Genomic DNA, 16,962 nt, shown 5'->3' with positions numbered 1-16,962 from the left:
TGACATAGAGTATACTAGTTTGTATGTGCCAGGGAGCTCTGACCTGATATATGAGGGTCGTATTCTATACAGACCATTCTTCTTAGCTCTTCCACATCGTGCTCTAAGTCAGGTCTGAGGCGGAGACTCCATGAATGACCCTTAATGTGACAGAGAAATGGGGATCACTTTCTCTCTGTGGCTCTGCCAGCGGTCTGATGATATCGACTAGATGGTGTGAGCGGGCGGGGGAGACTCCAAAAAGCGGATTAAAGCGAGGAGATAAGGCTGTAATTAAGCCCTATCTCTGGACAGCCACTGAAGAAAATAAATCATCCTTCACAGCCTTGCCACTGTTGAAATACACTAACAATTATTCAATAATTAATTCTTATGCATGCATGAGCCAAACACTAATAGGACATATTTTAACTACAACATTATAGCGCACTGTTCAATTAAATTAATTGGGAATGCATTTATGATCAATGTAATACATCACCTTTTTCATATTTTTTAATCACTCTATTGTAATTGTATTAGCTCTGTTGTCAGGCCTTTTATGATGCAGCCTATTTTAATTTCCCTTTCCAGACATTTCTAATTGAGAAGTGAGATATATAGGCTTGTGGCACTAGACATACTACAGGAGACATTAGCAAGGGCCCTCGGGGTGCCACTGCTGCTATCCATCCTGCATTGTTAACAGGAAGTTAATAACATGAAGTTGAAGTATAATGAGAAGTCACCTTACAGGGTGCTGGAGTTACTCCTTCAGAGGACACTGTGAAATATGGCTGGACAAGGGCCCTCCACAATCAACCATCTCTGATCTCCAGTTCACACAGAAAAATTACCATAGAGTGAAACTTCACTGTGAATGGTGGTGCATGAGAGATGATAGGATTCAAATGAAATACATTGATCAAATGAGGTGAAAATACTTGGATCCTCTGATTTAAAAGGACTTCTAGTTGACATAGAAAAAGATTACACTCCCAAGCAAATGTGCCCTGTCTGTCTCAAATTGGTCACATCTGGACTGAGAAGAGAGTATTTATCAAGCGAGAAATTGCAATTAAATAATTTAACCCTAGACTTTGAAATAATATTGTATTGTAATGACGGTTTTTACCTTTGTTGAATCAACAATTCCTTAGGTCCATGTGTTGCGTTGTTTCCCTACTGTTAAGAGTGTTTTCACCATTTAGTTTCTAGCTACTATAGACTTTTTACTGTAGCTCTGGGACCCTTTTATGTCATCTAGTGTTGCACCAAAGATGTTTCCCAAATTGTTTTATAACACAGAACACATTCATCAAAGTATTCTATTTTCTTAAATCCTCCTTTTCTCTTCTAGATTCTAACACAATCATGCAATGTCTCTGGACATGGTAAGTGTTTCAAAGGCTTTCCTATGCAGAGGGTTATTAGACATGGGTAAACAGAAGCCATCTTTGAAATGCCTTGACATTTCCTCATCAACTGAAATGCAAACAGTGTGGAGCCTTCATCATATTCCAGTAGAAAAGGTCTGATCGCACCGAATGTTGTGGTCAACACCGTGCAAGGGGACGTGAGACCACATATGTGATTACATTACACCAGCTAGCCATTCCACGTTCAACCCCTGCTGTTCACCACTGGCAGTCATAGCAACCACAAAGGAATTATAAACTGCTTGGAATAACTTGTCCTTCATGAATGATACTGTTCAGCTTCCAACTATCTGGGTAATACATACACCACAGCTTTATATCAGGTGTTGCTGTTTGTCATGGCCTTATCGAAAGTTTCCTCCCTCTTGTCCTTTATCATACACTGTAACACCTTGACAGGAAGAGATAGCAGAAAGTATGAGGTGTCCTTTTCTACAGGTGAAACTCTCTTAAAGGCCTAATGTGGAGGGAGTCGTAAAATCTCAACTATTATTACCATCCATTAATGGTCCACACTTCATTCAGCACCAATTAGGCTTTTTCTCCCCATCCTCTGTATCCTGAGGCAACCAGTCTAGGATTTGGAGATGGGGAGAGACAACCATTCCACTAGGAGCACTGAATCACCAGGTTTAAGTACTCAGACTGCTTGAGTCTCCTCTCGAGAATGATATCCAGAAGGAAACAAAGAAGTCATAATTGTTTGAGTGACAGACTTTATGTCTCTGCACTGCAAGGTCAGATATTGTGATCTCTGGCATGGGAGGATTTCTTATAGAATAACTTACAGTAGTAGTGTGTGTCACAGTCAAGTGTAAAATTTAAGCTAAATACTGTATGTTTTTTTGGTTCATTTATAATTCATTATTAATAGGAGAGAGCTGGCTTGGAAAAAGGTAAGCATCAGCTTCAATAGAATAAGTTAAAATAGCAGAGGACAGAGGAGTAACCAAACTAGAATTGTGTGATCACTTGCATGCCAACTTCAACATTGTCCCTCCCAAAAAGCCATAAGGAAGAAATGTTTTCAGAGGTTCATTTGTGACTATATTATCACGAGAACTAGGGTAATTGCCAACAAATGACAAAAAAGGACTATTGAAAACCAATTTGGCTTATAACTGACCGTGCTATGTCCTCTCAGCAGGTGGTTATTCATAATACAGCAGGTAATTCATATGAATTATTTCCTACCTGTCATTCACCTTGTTCCAGCGGCTCACTGTTGAAGTAATTGTAGTTCCTATAGATTTCACGCTGGCACCTACGGCTGCTTTCTTGGCTGACCTTCCTGGACTCTCCCTTCAACCAATTATCTGTGGGCCTTGCAGAGAAAGACACAAGTGTAAATATTCCAAAGAGAATCCTGTGGCCTCATTGATCCACAGCCAATACTTCCTGAAACTGATCCTGGTCAATACATAACTACAGAAATAGCTAAGGATAGTAGCGTAAAAATAGAGCATACAGATGTATATGTTATGTCCGTACACTGTGCTACTGCCATCGTTGGTTGTCAGTCATTAAAATGTAAAAAAAACTCACTTATGAAAAATATTGTACATTTGGCAATGTGCACTGAGTATGTTAAGCATTTTCAGCAGTTAAACAAATCAGTGAGGTAACTTACTAAGGTGGTTATGGGTATGATTTTAAAGTTAGATATGTGATTAGAGTACAGTGAGATTCCACATGTCCAAACAAATAACCCTTTAACAGAAGATTATTTGTAAGTCAAGCCATCTGACAGATTGAATGGAAGGTATATGACCAACAAAATGGCCTCAATAGAAACAGTTCAGTGAGCATTCTTTCTGAAAACCTCTGGAAATGGCTATGAATACATCACATTGGCCTTTCTACATGTTCCACCTCTGAATTCAGTATCACAGCTAGCAAGCCATTTGCCTTAAAATGTTTAATCTTCAAATGAAAACAGGCCACCTCCATGCAAAGAGCTGTGATGGTAAGTATGAGAGCAGGGTCATTTGGTGCCAACAAAGTATTGGTAAAATTAGTTTCCATGGAGACTGATATGCTCTCATATGCGAAGAGTGGCATTTTGGAATGAATGAAGCAAACTGCGGGTCACAAGATAATGGGCTCAGACAAAGAGAGACAGTGTCAACACCAGTGTGTTCACCCAGTCTGAGGTTTCGCCACACAAAGAAAGGGCTTCACCTGTAATGCACATGTCCTGCTGCCACAAAGTGTTTAGGCTTTCCATTGTTAGGCCAAATCCCTTAGAAATGGGTCCTCTTAAACAAAATAGATTAAAAAAATCGTTTTTTTTCATTAATACCTCATCGAGTACAATTTCATAGATACACGTGTGTGGAATTACATCCTAACAGCTTTCACAGTTATAGTGTATGGGTGAAGTAATACAGTCACCTATGAAACAAATACCCATAAAGCACTGCTCAAAGGTGACCCTTTTGATGGGGCTTCCTGTAATGCTCTGTGAGGAAGCAGGAACTAGAGCAACTGAAATATATGCCTTTGAATCCCATGACCTCTGTGCCAAGATCATGTTGAAACAACTGCACTGTGATGATTGTCAGAGAAATTGACATGCACACACACAGCAATAAACGTGTGACAATGCAGACACAAGACACAACCTCCGATGCCTATCTTTTCAGCGAGAGCCACTGTCATTGGTTGCAAGGTGAGCCACCTGTACACGCCTTAGAAGCTTATTGATGTGATTGAGTTGGGATTTTTGCTTATCTCCGTAATATCAGTCACCTTGTTTTTCTATCAAAAGTCAACAACGGCACTATCTAACCCTGATATGGAGCCAATTAAATCCTTGTTTCAATCTACTGTGCCAGGGTGCTGTGAAGTGCATTCTAATGTCTCCTCAATTCAACACTTAACCCCTCAGAGTCTGGACTCCTGCATTTGGTGCATTTAGAGACTGGGATAACTCAGGGATGGCTCAGCATGCAGACAGTTTGTGTGTCCACAGCCTGGTGTATATGTGGAGTAGGAGCCTACGGTTTATCAGAGAGGTGAGGGAGAAGGTGACGCTATTGACACACAGAGGCACAGCTAAGCCACTTCAGATCCCAATCGATCACAGGTCCACTCCACTACATGTGGGATTCTCCCATTAAACCCAGATTTTTCCTGTCTGCCTCCCAGACCCCGGGACAGAGAGAGCTGGACTGTACCCATCCAACTCTAATATAGTCACAATTTGCACTGGCCAGACAAGTCAAATGTCCTCTAATTTGGTATTTGCCCATGTCAATGAGTCTGGTTCCTCTCAAGGTTTCGTTGAGTTCTCGTGAAGGACTTTCTTTACCTTGTTAATACTGTCCGCTTAGGATAGTTTCATAAAGGTCCGGAGTGGGACTATTTTAAATGGTCTGTGACAGTGACGTTGTAAAAAAGCTCCTTAAAATCAAACTGTAATTGGATTAGCTAGGAATGAGTCCCAGACTTCATCTAACGGAGCTGCAGGAGCATCCTTATTAACCTGGCCCAACACTGACTTGACTGATGGCTGGCCCGCTTTGTTTGTTTTGCCTGATCTCTGTCAGTCACGCCCCACATAATTATTGTGTGCCTTCGCAGGTTACATAGTGAATATTAGCTGCACTGTAAGCACACTTTAATTACATGGGCAAGTGGGTTGAGTTAATAAGGCTGCTTCAAAAAAACACAGTGCATCTCCCTCCTCCAGTTACCATGGCGTTGTGTTCAGGGATGGATAGGGTGTCTGTGCAGCTATGTTCTGTGATGTAAATAAAATGGTGGCAAAATGATAAGCAGACTGATTGACATCCTGTCTGGAGAGACTTGACAGTTTGAAATGACATTAATGCGTATCTCTTTATTGTTAAATCTATATGTTCTGAACCTACAGTATGCAATCGAAAATGGTGTGTTGTGCCTAGTTGAATTTGTGTCGATGCCTATCTCCTAGAACCCATTGCTGATTCCTCTCATGCCTGTGTAGCGATGCAGAAGCCATCTACTCTGATGTTCACAGGTCAAGTCAGATTCATCTCAGGGCTATCTGATATCAATGCATCCCAGCGCTGTGCTGTGCTGTGTGAGAGAAATGACACATTTAGATTACATGGGTGCCTTTAAAAGCCTTCAGCTGTACCGCGCCAGGCTTTCAATAGGTGGGAACACAGCGTTCATGTTATCTCCCTGGCTGCCAGTGCTCTCTTTTGCAGGCTTCTTTTAAAGGCAAGCCCACAAGGTCTTATTATTGGCAGGTTCAAGGGCAATATAAATCAGCTATGACACGTCCCATCGTTGTTATGTAGGGCGCAGAGGTCTCGGTCTGCGCCAGCCAGGGTCTCAGGTTGACCCTTTGTGTCTGAGGCGAGATCACATTAACAGCCTGACTCATTACATTAACAGTGCTGCTACCAGCGCAACATGAATAATGCCTACCCTTTCTGAAGGGGTTACAAACCAGTCAGAGCACAGCACACGGGAAGAACGCATCATACTATTAGTATCCATGAATCCATAAACGACACACGCTGTCTAGAAATGGGTACGGATGTTGAAACATATGCAAAGGCACTTTCTTCAACACATTAACGGTAGATGAGAGACAATATCTGTGAGTGAAACCTGCTGTTTACATTGTGTTCTCTGATTCAAAACGTAGAGGCTCGGTGGGAAATGTCCTTAGCATCAATCAAGCCAATCGTTTTGCTCGGCTGCTGATGCTTTGTTAATGGTTTTTATGCAGTGCATGCCGTGCTACGCTTGGGACCATTCCATTGGGTCAGCAGAATTTGGGGGATTCTTTTATTGCACAGCAGCTCAATCTTTTTTAACCTCCCCCACCCCACCCTCCCTTCCTTTTTCACCCCAGCACCGGGGGATCCGTCACAAATCAAGGCTGGGGAGGTCAACAAAAGCAAACCATGCCAGACGCACTGACTGACACATCAAAAGCTCCCCTGGCTGCGATACACGCTCTGCCTTCCTTCCCTTCCGACCAATTTAGCTCGGTCCGAGGGGAGCCCCATAATCCATGCTTCTCAAAGTGTGCTTAATCAACCTCTGATTAAGAGAGAGCACGTTGAGAGGTGCCGAGCAAAGCAACCCCCCACCCCCCCATCTCCATGCCCCATCCACTCCACAAACCTTGAGTCAAACAAAAGAGGCGAAGGAGAGGAGGGGTGGCGGTGGGGCGGAGGGGTTCTTGATTTGTTTGTTTTCTCCTCTTTGTCCTTTGTCCCCATCAAACAACGTATTCTCTTTTGTTCTGTGTTGGGCCCCTCATTCCGTTCACGTCCACAAATGGGAATTACAAATCTGACGTTTCAGTCTTTTTCTAATTTCTTTTTTTCTCCTTCTTTTTCTCTCCTCCCTTTTTCCTGTTTTTGTTATGAGTGTCCTCCGGGTGTTGGAGAATGAATTAAACATCAGGGTGTTGGTGGGAAGGGCACAGCGTTTCCTGAATGGATTGAATGCAGAGAGGGGTGTCTTGGTGGTGGAGAGCAGCAGTGGAGGTGACAGCAAATGGCCTCGCTAGGGGGACCAGGTGCACATGGGGCTGAGTTTGACCTCTATCATACGCCCTTCACCACATGTACTAATTTTTTCTCTCAGTTTCTCTCACTCACTTTTATCCTTCTGATCGCTTTCTTCACACTTTGGTCTTCTATGGCTTCGCCAGCAGTCAGTGTATCTTTGTACAAGATTAAGCTGTGTAGATTTCAAAGAGATGAAGTTTAATCACTTGGTATGTTCAAGAGGGAATGCTTTCATTTTGTATGTTTGTTTAATAAGAGATGTTAAACAGTATTTCCAATTTCCAAGTCGACACAAAGAAAGCTACTTCACCTCAAAAGTGGTCGAGAACTCAAAAGTGATCGAAAACACAAGGATTGGACTCGAGAAGAAAAAAGTTAATATTTAGGCAGTAGAAAAGTCCCAATAAATACATTATTAAGTGAAAGTCACAGAGAGAGAGATAAAAGAACAGATAGATGGGTCTTTTCAACCCACACTCCTCTATCTCCTCAGCCAACCTCCTCTGTCAACCAACTCTGCTATTTCAGACACACTCTGATCAACAAAGTACTGCGCTTGTCCATAGCAACACCCACATAAAACACACAGTCAAGGTTGTATAATCTCTTTACCCTCATCCTAGAATATAAACCTCTTCTGCCGTACCCACAGCACACGCAGGTCACTAAGTGGTGAAAAACTGCAACTCTTATAATGGCTTATGGTATTCAAAACGCATGAATTTATGACCCTGTAAATGATATCCAAAGGCTATGGTACTGTCAGCATGCAGGTATTATCATGGAATTTGTACAGTGGGTGGTACAACAGTCTACAGGTTCCATCTGTGGTCACTGTGCAGATAGAAATGCGTGTAAGAGGCCTCAATCTTTAAATTGTCTGTTCCTGCCACAGACAGCTTTTCAACTTTGATGTAAAGAAAAAACTTCCCCCAAAGCTATATCTCCTCAATCTCTCTCCCCTTCTCCTCCCCTCTCCTTGTATCAATTAGATTTTTGCATGTCAAGTCAGAAAGAGGTTGTCAGGGGAGATAGTGCTCTGTCTCACGTGATTGAGGTGGCAGCCATTTATAACAGAGGAGCCCAAAACGACAGATCCCCACTTATCTCAGCTACAGCTCGACTGCCGATGCCCTTTTCACTGAGGCAATGAGGATGAAGGTCTCACTGGGTCACTTTGTCAAAAGCAGCAGGACTATTACAAATCTCCCCAATCCATCCTTGTGTGGGGCATGGAGCTTTTCCACTGGGAGCAGAGTGGACTGTTTCAGCTCTGCCTCTCTCCTCAATCTATCTCTCTGTCTGTCTCTCATGCCAGGGTATATCAGAAAGGGCCCATTTGTTATCCTGGTTTCACTCCATCACCAAACCAGTTATTTGCTTATTTTATCTATCAAAGAAACCATGTTAATGCGAGCTATAAAATGTGTGTACCATTGTAGCGATCAAGTTCAGCCTTAGGACTGATTCTAGTCACATGAAATAGTCAACAACCGGAGGCAATTACACTAGCAGTAGGAAGATTGACACTGGTACTTTGATGTGAACAAACTTGAACATGGAGTTATACTCCCTATGAAAACGCTGGTCTGATCCCTATGTTAATACAGCTGTAAGATCTTAATTTGATCACACTGTTGCAGGAGATCTTTCCTGGAATAAAGGAAATGTAGTGTATTTGAGGTTAAAAAAGGCTTCTGAAGTTTGTGATTTCCACTTTGAAATTCCAGACTTAATTTTCCCGTACCAAAAATGTACGAAACCCTACAAAAATCTCAAATAATTATAATCAACATAATAATTAAAATGTCCAGTTGCTGCAGTGTTATTTTCTTGCTGTAGCAAACTGGCTCAAATTAAGATCCTAGATCTGTATTGGGTGGACTAATTGCGCGTCATACAGAGCCCTTGATGGAGTGAACATTTCTTCTATAGATGGATCCTCCTATGTGTCTACGTGCTTTGACACCTGCACCTCTGACTGACTGTCTGCCTGCCTCGGTCCAGGAACACTGGCTGACTGACTGACTGCCTCGGTCCAGGAACACTGACTGACTTCTACCCTCAAGCCATAAGACTCCTGTATATAGTCTCGCTATTGTTATTTTACTGCTGCTCTTTAATTACTTTTATTTCTTATTCTTATCCGTATTTTTTTAAACTGCATTGTTGGTTAGATCCTGTAAGTAAGCGTTTCACTGTAAGGTCTACTATACCTGCTGTATTCTGCGCATGTGGCTAATAAAATTTGATTTGATTTGATTGCCTCAATCCAGGAACACTGACTGACTGACTGACTGACTCGGTCCAGGAACACTGACTGACTGACTGCCTCGGTCCAGGAACACTGACTGACTGACTGACTGACTGCCTCGGTCCAGGAAGATTGACTGACTGAATGCCTCGGTCCAGGAAGACTGACTGACTGACTGCCTCGGTCCAGGAACACTGACTGACTGACTGACTGACTGCCTCGGTCCAGGAAGATTGACTGACTGACTGCCTCGGTCCAGGAACACTGACTGACTGACTGCCTCGGTCCAGGAACACTGACTGACTGACTGACTGACTGCCTCGGTCCAGGAAGATTGACTGACTGAATGCCTCGGTCCAGGAACACTGACTGACTGAATGCCTCGGTCCAGGAACACTGACTGACTGACTGCCTCGGTCCAGGAACACTGACTGACTGACTGACTGACTGCCTCGGTCCAGGAACACTGACTGACTGACTGCCTCGGTCCAGGAACACTGACTGACTGACTGACTGACTGCCTCGGTCCAGGAACACTGACTGACTGACTGACTGACTGCCTCAGTCCAGGAACACTGACTGACTAACTGACTGGGGATAATGTATCCCCCCTCGACAGCCAATATTTCATAAACCTGAGAGCAAATCCCATGATTTATAACTTTCACTTATTACCCAAGACACTTGAAATGATTGATTTATCCTCCCCAGTTGAAGCTATGTATATATATCAGCATTGAAAAAACGGAAGGGAAAAAAAAGACAATTACCTGACTAGGTGCCATGGGGGGATCTTTCCTTTAATGAGCCAGTCAACCTTCATGTGACAGTCGCATGCCCTCTGTGTCTCCATCATGCACTGTGACTCCGCCGTCATTATCAGTCGGACGGACGGACGGATGGACGCCCTATCTATGCAAATTCACTCCTCTCCATTTAGTTATGCAGGTTCCAAAGAATATCAATATCAACGAGTGGCTAAATAATATGGCATTTCAGGTTCAATAAGTAGTCAGGTCAATACAATACATTGTGAGTATTCAGTTGAAGTCGGAAGTTTACATACACTTAGGTTGGTGTCATTAAAACTCATTTTTCAAACAATCCACAAATTTCTTGTTAACAAACTACAGCTTTGGCAAGTCGGTTAGGACATCTACTTTGTGCCTGACACAAGTCATTTTTCCAACAATTGCTTACAGACAGATTATTTCACTGTATCACAATCCCAGAGGGTCAGAAATGTACATACACTAAGTTGACTGTGCCTTTAAACAGCTTGGAAAATTCCAGAAAATGGTTTCATGGCTTTAGAAGCTTCTGATAGGCTAATTGACATCATTTGAGTCAATTGGAGGTGTACCTGCGAATGCATTTCAAGGCCTACCTTCAAACTCAGTGCCTCTTTGCTTGACATCACGGAAAAATCAAAAGAAATCAGCCAAGACCTCAGAAAAAGAATTGTAGACCTCCACAAGTCTGGTTCATCCTTGGGAGCAATTTCCAAATGCCTGAAGGTACCACGTTCATCTGTACAAACAATAGTACGTAAGTATAAACACCATGGGACCACGCAGCCGTCATACCGCTCAGGAAGGAGACGCATTCTGTCTCCTAGAGATGAACGTACCTTGGTGCGAAAAGTGCAAATCAATCCCTGAACAACAGCAAAGAACCTTGTGAAGATGCTGGAGGAAACAGGTTCAAAAGTATCTATATCCACAGTAAAGCGAGTCATATATCGACATGTCCTGAAAGGGTGACCTCAACCCTATAAAGCCCGACCTCAATCCTATAAAGCCCTGACCTCAAGCCTATAGACAATTTGTGGGCAGAACTAAAAAAGCGTGTGCGAGCAAGGAGGCCTACAAACCTGACTCAGTTACACCAGCTCTGTCAGGAGGAATGGGCCAAAATTCAAAACTTATTGTGGGAAGCTTGTGGAAGGCTACCAGAAACGTTTGACCCAATTTAAAGGCAATGCTAACAAATACTAATTGAGTGTATGTAAACTTCTGACCCACTGGGAATGTGATGAAATAAATAAAAGCTGAAATAAATCATTCTCTCTGCTATTATTCTGACATTTCACATTCTTAAAATAAAGTGGTGATCCTAACTGACCTAAGACAGGGAATTTTTACTTGGATTAAATGTCAGGAATTGTGAAAAAATGAGTTTAAATGTATTTGGCTAAGGTGTATGTAAACTTCCCGACTTCAACTGTATCTGTCTGCTTTGCCCCAAAGTTGTGTATTTTAGATGAAATATAATACAAGTACTCCACTGAGAACAAACTAAAGCCATTACATTGAGAAAAACCCATGTGAAATTGTCACTATTGTCATCTTCAGTACGTCTATGATTGTCTCGTTACAAAGACACATTTAATGTTCCTTTTCTAAAACAACTATGTTAACAGGCTCTTAGAGCAGGAGAAGAAACAGATACCCAGACATGTCTACCACCACCACTGTCATCAGTTGAAATGTCATGGCCCTGCCATAATTAAACCTTGCCCACATTCTCCACCGAGAGTAAATAGGATTTTTAAATCATCCTGCGAAACATGTATTTGGCTTCTTGACATCTGATCCAGCATCTCTTGACACCCACTAACCATTCCCGGTACAGCCCAATCATTTGTCAGTGGCTGGGTGTAGGCTGGGGCCCCCTACCCTCATCAGAACCCATCATTACACCACAAGCTGTCAAATTAAAACTTTTAAATTGTGTGAACGCTTCCTTCGGAACTTTCCCTTTTTCCCAGCAACATATTGCAGAGATAATTGAGGATATTAGCAGCCAGACTGTTACCGCAAGATGAAAGGCGAGGAGGGAGCGGTGACAGCTCCTCTCGCTGGCGGCGGTAACGAGGGACTGTCAAAAGTCTCTCTGTGTTTATCTCGGATCATCTAGGGGGATTTAAAACCCTTACCTTCACAATTCCATTCTTTACGGCGCGTCCTTTATCCACAGTGATTTACGGAGGCTCAAGCCCTACGCCGTGTGATGAATGAGCGCTCTTCACAAGGTGTCAGGGCCAGGCAGCGGTGGGCGGCAGTGGCTCTCCCCCTCTCTCTCTCCCTCCATTTTTCTCCCGCTCTGTCTTTCTCTCCCTCTCTTGCCCCTCATTCCTCACCAAATTGAGGGCTGATGAGCTGCAGACTCTGAGCTCCTTTGGGGTGGTTTGTGGTCGGTTACTTTGCTAACACTTAAACCCATTAACATTAATAGTGGGTGATTGATAGCAAAACATGGCATAGTCTAAAAGATTTTTTCCAAATATAAATGTATTAGAATGTCATGGTAAGACTGATTGTTATAGCTATTTCTGTCTGACTACACAGACTTCACAGACAAAGTATTTTGGAAAACACAACACATTTCAGAATTGTTCTGCTGACATCACTGCCCTCACGTCGAGTGTCCATCCTTCTCCACCATCCACAGAGAGACATATGACACTCTCTCTGCCGATCCATCTCACCCTCACTGTATTGTCTTGTAGTGTGTCAACGTCACATGTTGGGGCATTAGCTGTGCAGAACTCAGTGGATGAGGTCACCATTGACACCGTGCCACAATTAAATCAATGGCCTCTGGAGCTGTGGGAACATGCCTGGGTTGCTGTGGTTTCCAGCAGCACACATGGAGCAGCTGGAGATGAGCATTTTATCAGAGATGCTAAAGACCGCATTAGACGGGCGTGGCACCAGATCGGCTTTTACAGTGGTCTGCCGGGGCTCACCTACACACCTGCTGCTGAGAGACAGGGGCCAATACTGGCCATATGCCACTCCTCTTCAATTTCAACAAAATGCACACTATCAAACCCCAGTGTCATATTTTCACCTAAAATGTGTCCCCTTGAAATTGTGTGCCGAGCCAAACTAGCCGACAGAAGGGATGAAAAGATAGTCTTTAAGCTGGAAGATACAGTCCCTACTCTACAATGAATACATTCAGCAGAACATTGCAATTTCACTCAGGATAAGTATCCACGGAATCAGTGTCACAGAAAAGTGATGTTTGGAATAGGTCCATTGAAAACAAGCTAAGGAAATGCACAAAGAGACAGACAAACTAATTCTCCCTCTTGGAGGCTGGGGAAAAGAAAAAGCAGGAGTGTCACATGGTTGGCAGTAAGTCTCTATTTAAATAAGTCCTTGCTTTAAATGCACGCCGTTCTTGTCTCTGTACAATAATCATGCCTTCAGTGCTCCAGAGTTTTGCAGTGCATTAAGATAAAAGTGCTAAAACAGTGTTTGTTCTGCCACCCCAAATGGAGGCTGCTAAGTGGAGTAGCATGCTGTTTCAGGAGAAGAGGGATGATACTAGCCGGAGTGTTTCTCTGAGTGGCAACACTTCACACTGCAGGGCTTTGCACCGACACCACACCTTCCATTTGTCATATAGCCTATATACAGTACATATATTATTTATAGAGGACCAAATGTTTGGTGTATTCATTTGATGAATTTGCTCATTATTTACATTTTATTTAACTAGGCAAGTCAGTTAAGAGCAAATTCTTATTTACAGCCAACCCCAGCAATGCTGGGCCAATTGTGCACCTACCTATGGGACACCCAATCACGACCAGTTGTGATACAGCCTGGAATCAAACCAGGGTCTGTAGTGATGCCTCAAGCACTGAGATGCAGTACCTTATACCGCTGCACCACTCGGGAGCCCGATAATGCTATTCGTAATTCAGCAAAGCTATTACTCATACTAGTTACTGACTTTTGTGAGCATTTAAACAAAAAAAAATCATAGATTACTTTCAAAGGACCAAGCATGCTAGGTTATATAGCGTTGTCTAAGAACTAAACCTTTAGGTGTAGGGACTCCCAATATTGACGAGTCGATACACTTCCAATGCAGTTGTATCATGAAAAATAAAGGCCACATACAGCATGCCGCAGGAGGCTGAGAGAGAAACTACTGTTCCTCTAATCCACTAAGTCACACTCTGAACTGGAGAGAATGCTGAGAATACTGCAGGCTCTGCTCCCTAATTCACCTTCCATAGTCCCCTCTAGTCACTTATGAGCTGTAAGTGGATTAAACTCAAAAACCCCACCAATGAAACATGGCAGAAAGTTGCATTTTCACCAACTAAACTTTCAATTCACTTTCAATAAAAGGTCATCCCTTTGAGAGCTTGTTCAATGAGAGATACATCCTCACTTAACATACATTACATGACCATAAGTATGTAGACACCTGCTCGTCAAACATTTCATTCCAAAATCATGGGCATTAATATGGAGTTGGTCCCCCCTTTGCTGCTATAACAGCCTCCACTCTTCTGTTGAAGGCTTTCCACTAGATGTTGGACCATTGCTGCGGGGACTTGCTTCCATTCAGCCAAAAGACCATTAGTGAGGTCGGGCACTGATGTTGGGCGATTAGGCCTGCCTCACAGTCAGAGTTCCAATTCATCCCAAAGGTGTTCAATGGGGTTGAGGTCAGGGCTCTGTGCAGGCCAGGCAAGTTCTTCCACACCAATCTCGACAAACCATTTCTGTATGAACTTCGCTTTGTACACGGAGGTATTCCAGAAACGGTTGCCACAAAGTTGGAAGTACAGAATTGTCTAGAATGTCATTGTATGCTGTAGTGTTAAGATTTCCATTCACTGGAACTAAGGGGCCTAGCCCCAGACCATTATTCCTCCTTCTCCAAACTTTAAAGTTGGTACTATGCAAGTAGTGAGTGTTGCAGACGATTTTTAAGCGCTATGCGCTTCAGCCCTCGGCGGTTCCATTCTGTGAGCTTGTGTGGCCTACCTCTTCGCGTCTGAGCCGTTGTTGCTCCTAGACGTTTCCTCTTCACAATAACAGCACCTGTAGTTGACCGGGGCAGCTCTAGCAGGGCAGAAATTTGATGAACTTGTCTTGCCATGTTGAAAGTCACCGTGCTCTTCAGTAAGGCCATTCTACTGCAAATGTCTATCTGCAGAGATTGCATGGCTGTGTGCTTTATTTTATAAACTTGCAGCAACGGGTGTGGCTGAAATATCCGAAACCACTAATTTGAAGGCGTGTACACATACTTTTATATACACTACCATTCAAAAGTTTAGGGTCACTTAGAAATGTTCTTGTTTTTGAAAGAAAAGCACATTTTTTGTTCATTAAAATAACATCAAATTGATCATAAATACAGTGTAAACATTGTTTATGTAGAAAATGACTATTGTAGCTGGAAACTGATTTTTAATGGAATATCTACATAGGCGTACAGAGGCCCATTATCAGCAACCATCACTCCTGTGTTCCAATGGCACGTTATGTTAGCTAATTCAAGTTTAACATTTTAAAAGGCTAATTGATCATTAGAAAACCCTTTTGCAATTATGTTAGCACAGCTGAAAACTGTTGTTCTGATTAAACAAGATATAAAACTGGCCTTTTTTAGACTAGTTAAGTATCTGGAGCATCAGCATTTGTGGGTTCGATTACAGGCTCAAAATGGCCAGAAACAAAGACTTTCTTCTGAAACTCGTTAGTCTATTCTTGTTCTGAGAAATAAAGGCTATTCCATGTGCGAAATTGCCAAGAAAGTGAAGATCTGGTACAACGTTGTGTACCACTCCCTTCACAGAACAGCGCAAACTGTCTCTAAACAGAATAGAAAGAGGAGTGGAAGGCCCCGGTGCACAACTGAGCAAGAGGACAAGTACATTAGAGTGTCTAGTTTGAGAAAAAAATGCCTCACAAGTCCTCAACTGGCTGCTTAATTAAATAGTACCCGCAAAACACCAGTCTAAACGTCAACAGTGAAGAGACGACTCCTGGATGCTGGCCTTCTGCCAGCAGCATACCACCCTGCATCCCACTGCTGGCTTGCTTATGAAGCTAAGCAGGGTTGGTCCTGGTCAGTCCCTGGATGGGAGACCAGATGCTGCTGGAAGTGGTGTTGGAGGGCCAATAGGATGCACTGTTTCCTCTGGTCTAAAAAATATCCCACTGCCCTGTGTAGGGTGCTGTCTTTCAGATGGGATGTTAAATGGGTGTCCTGACTCTGTGAGGTCATTAAAGATCCCATGGCACTTATTGTAAGAGTAGGGGTGTTTACCCTGGTGTCCTGGCTAAATTGCCAAGCTGTCTGTCATATGGTCACCTAATCATCCCCAGCTTACAATTGGCTCATTCATCCCCCTCCTCTCTCATGTAACTATTCCCCAGGTTGTTGCTGTAAATGAGAATGTGTTCTCAGTCAACTTACCTGGTAAATAAAGAAAAAAAGAGCTAGTTCTCTGGAAAGGTTTTAGAACTCCGGGATGGCCCTTGGCTGCTTTCTGACAATTCCCCCAAAAATCGTATAAAACTACTGGGGATGAGGAAAATACGTTTGTTGCGAAGTTTAAGAGACTTGTGGTCGAGGGCATTGGAGAATTGCATTATGCCATTATAGGAGGGGGACGAGAGGAGAACCTTGGCCCCTACCACTCCACGCAAACGCATACATGCACTCACCCCCATAATGAGAATCCACCTCACCAAATCTTTCAATTCAAGGCTTGCTTAGATTGACTGTAATGCCTAAGTAATCAGCCTGTTCTGACCTACCTTGTCCCCAGCCAGGATTTATAGCTCCCAATTACTGATCTCTATTACCCAGTGTGCCAAGGGGAAGGAAGTCACACTCCTGGACGGAAGGCCACCGCTCTGTCTCACAGCCTGGGTGAACAGGTGCCACCAGGAAGCAACCCCTCCCTCCTACCCTCCCTCACTGTCATCCCACATTACTTCGCCAA

The 16,962-nt window shown here is 43.2% G+C and overlaps 1 protein-coding gene across 3 annotated transcripts in view; it reads right to left on the bottom strand.

Annotated features, from left to right (window-relative positions):
- The window catches only part of LOC106601438 (RNA binding protein fox-1 homolog 3), a 393,335-nt gene that overhangs the window by 349,923 nt on the left and 26,450 nt on the right, over nt 1-16,962 (bottom strand). For all 3 annotated transcript variants that reach the window (XM_082976499.1, XM_082976494.1, XM_082976498.1), the window contains exon 2: nt 2,613-2,742. The gene's annotated coding sequence lies outside the window, so the exon portion shown is untranslated. The remainder of the gene's footprint in view (nt 1-2,612; nt 2,743-16,962) is intronic.

This window comes from Salmo salar, chromosome 06 (genome assembly GCF_965601325.2).
Source record: "Salmo salar chromosome 06, fSalSal1, whole genome shotgun sequence".
Classification (NCBI taxonomy): domain Eukaryota; kingdom Metazoa; phylum Chordata; class Actinopteri; order Salmoniformes; family Salmonidae; genus Salmo; species Salmo salar.
Note: the sequence above shows the minus strand (reverse complement) of the source record. Positions and strands in the feature narration are given on the sequence as shown.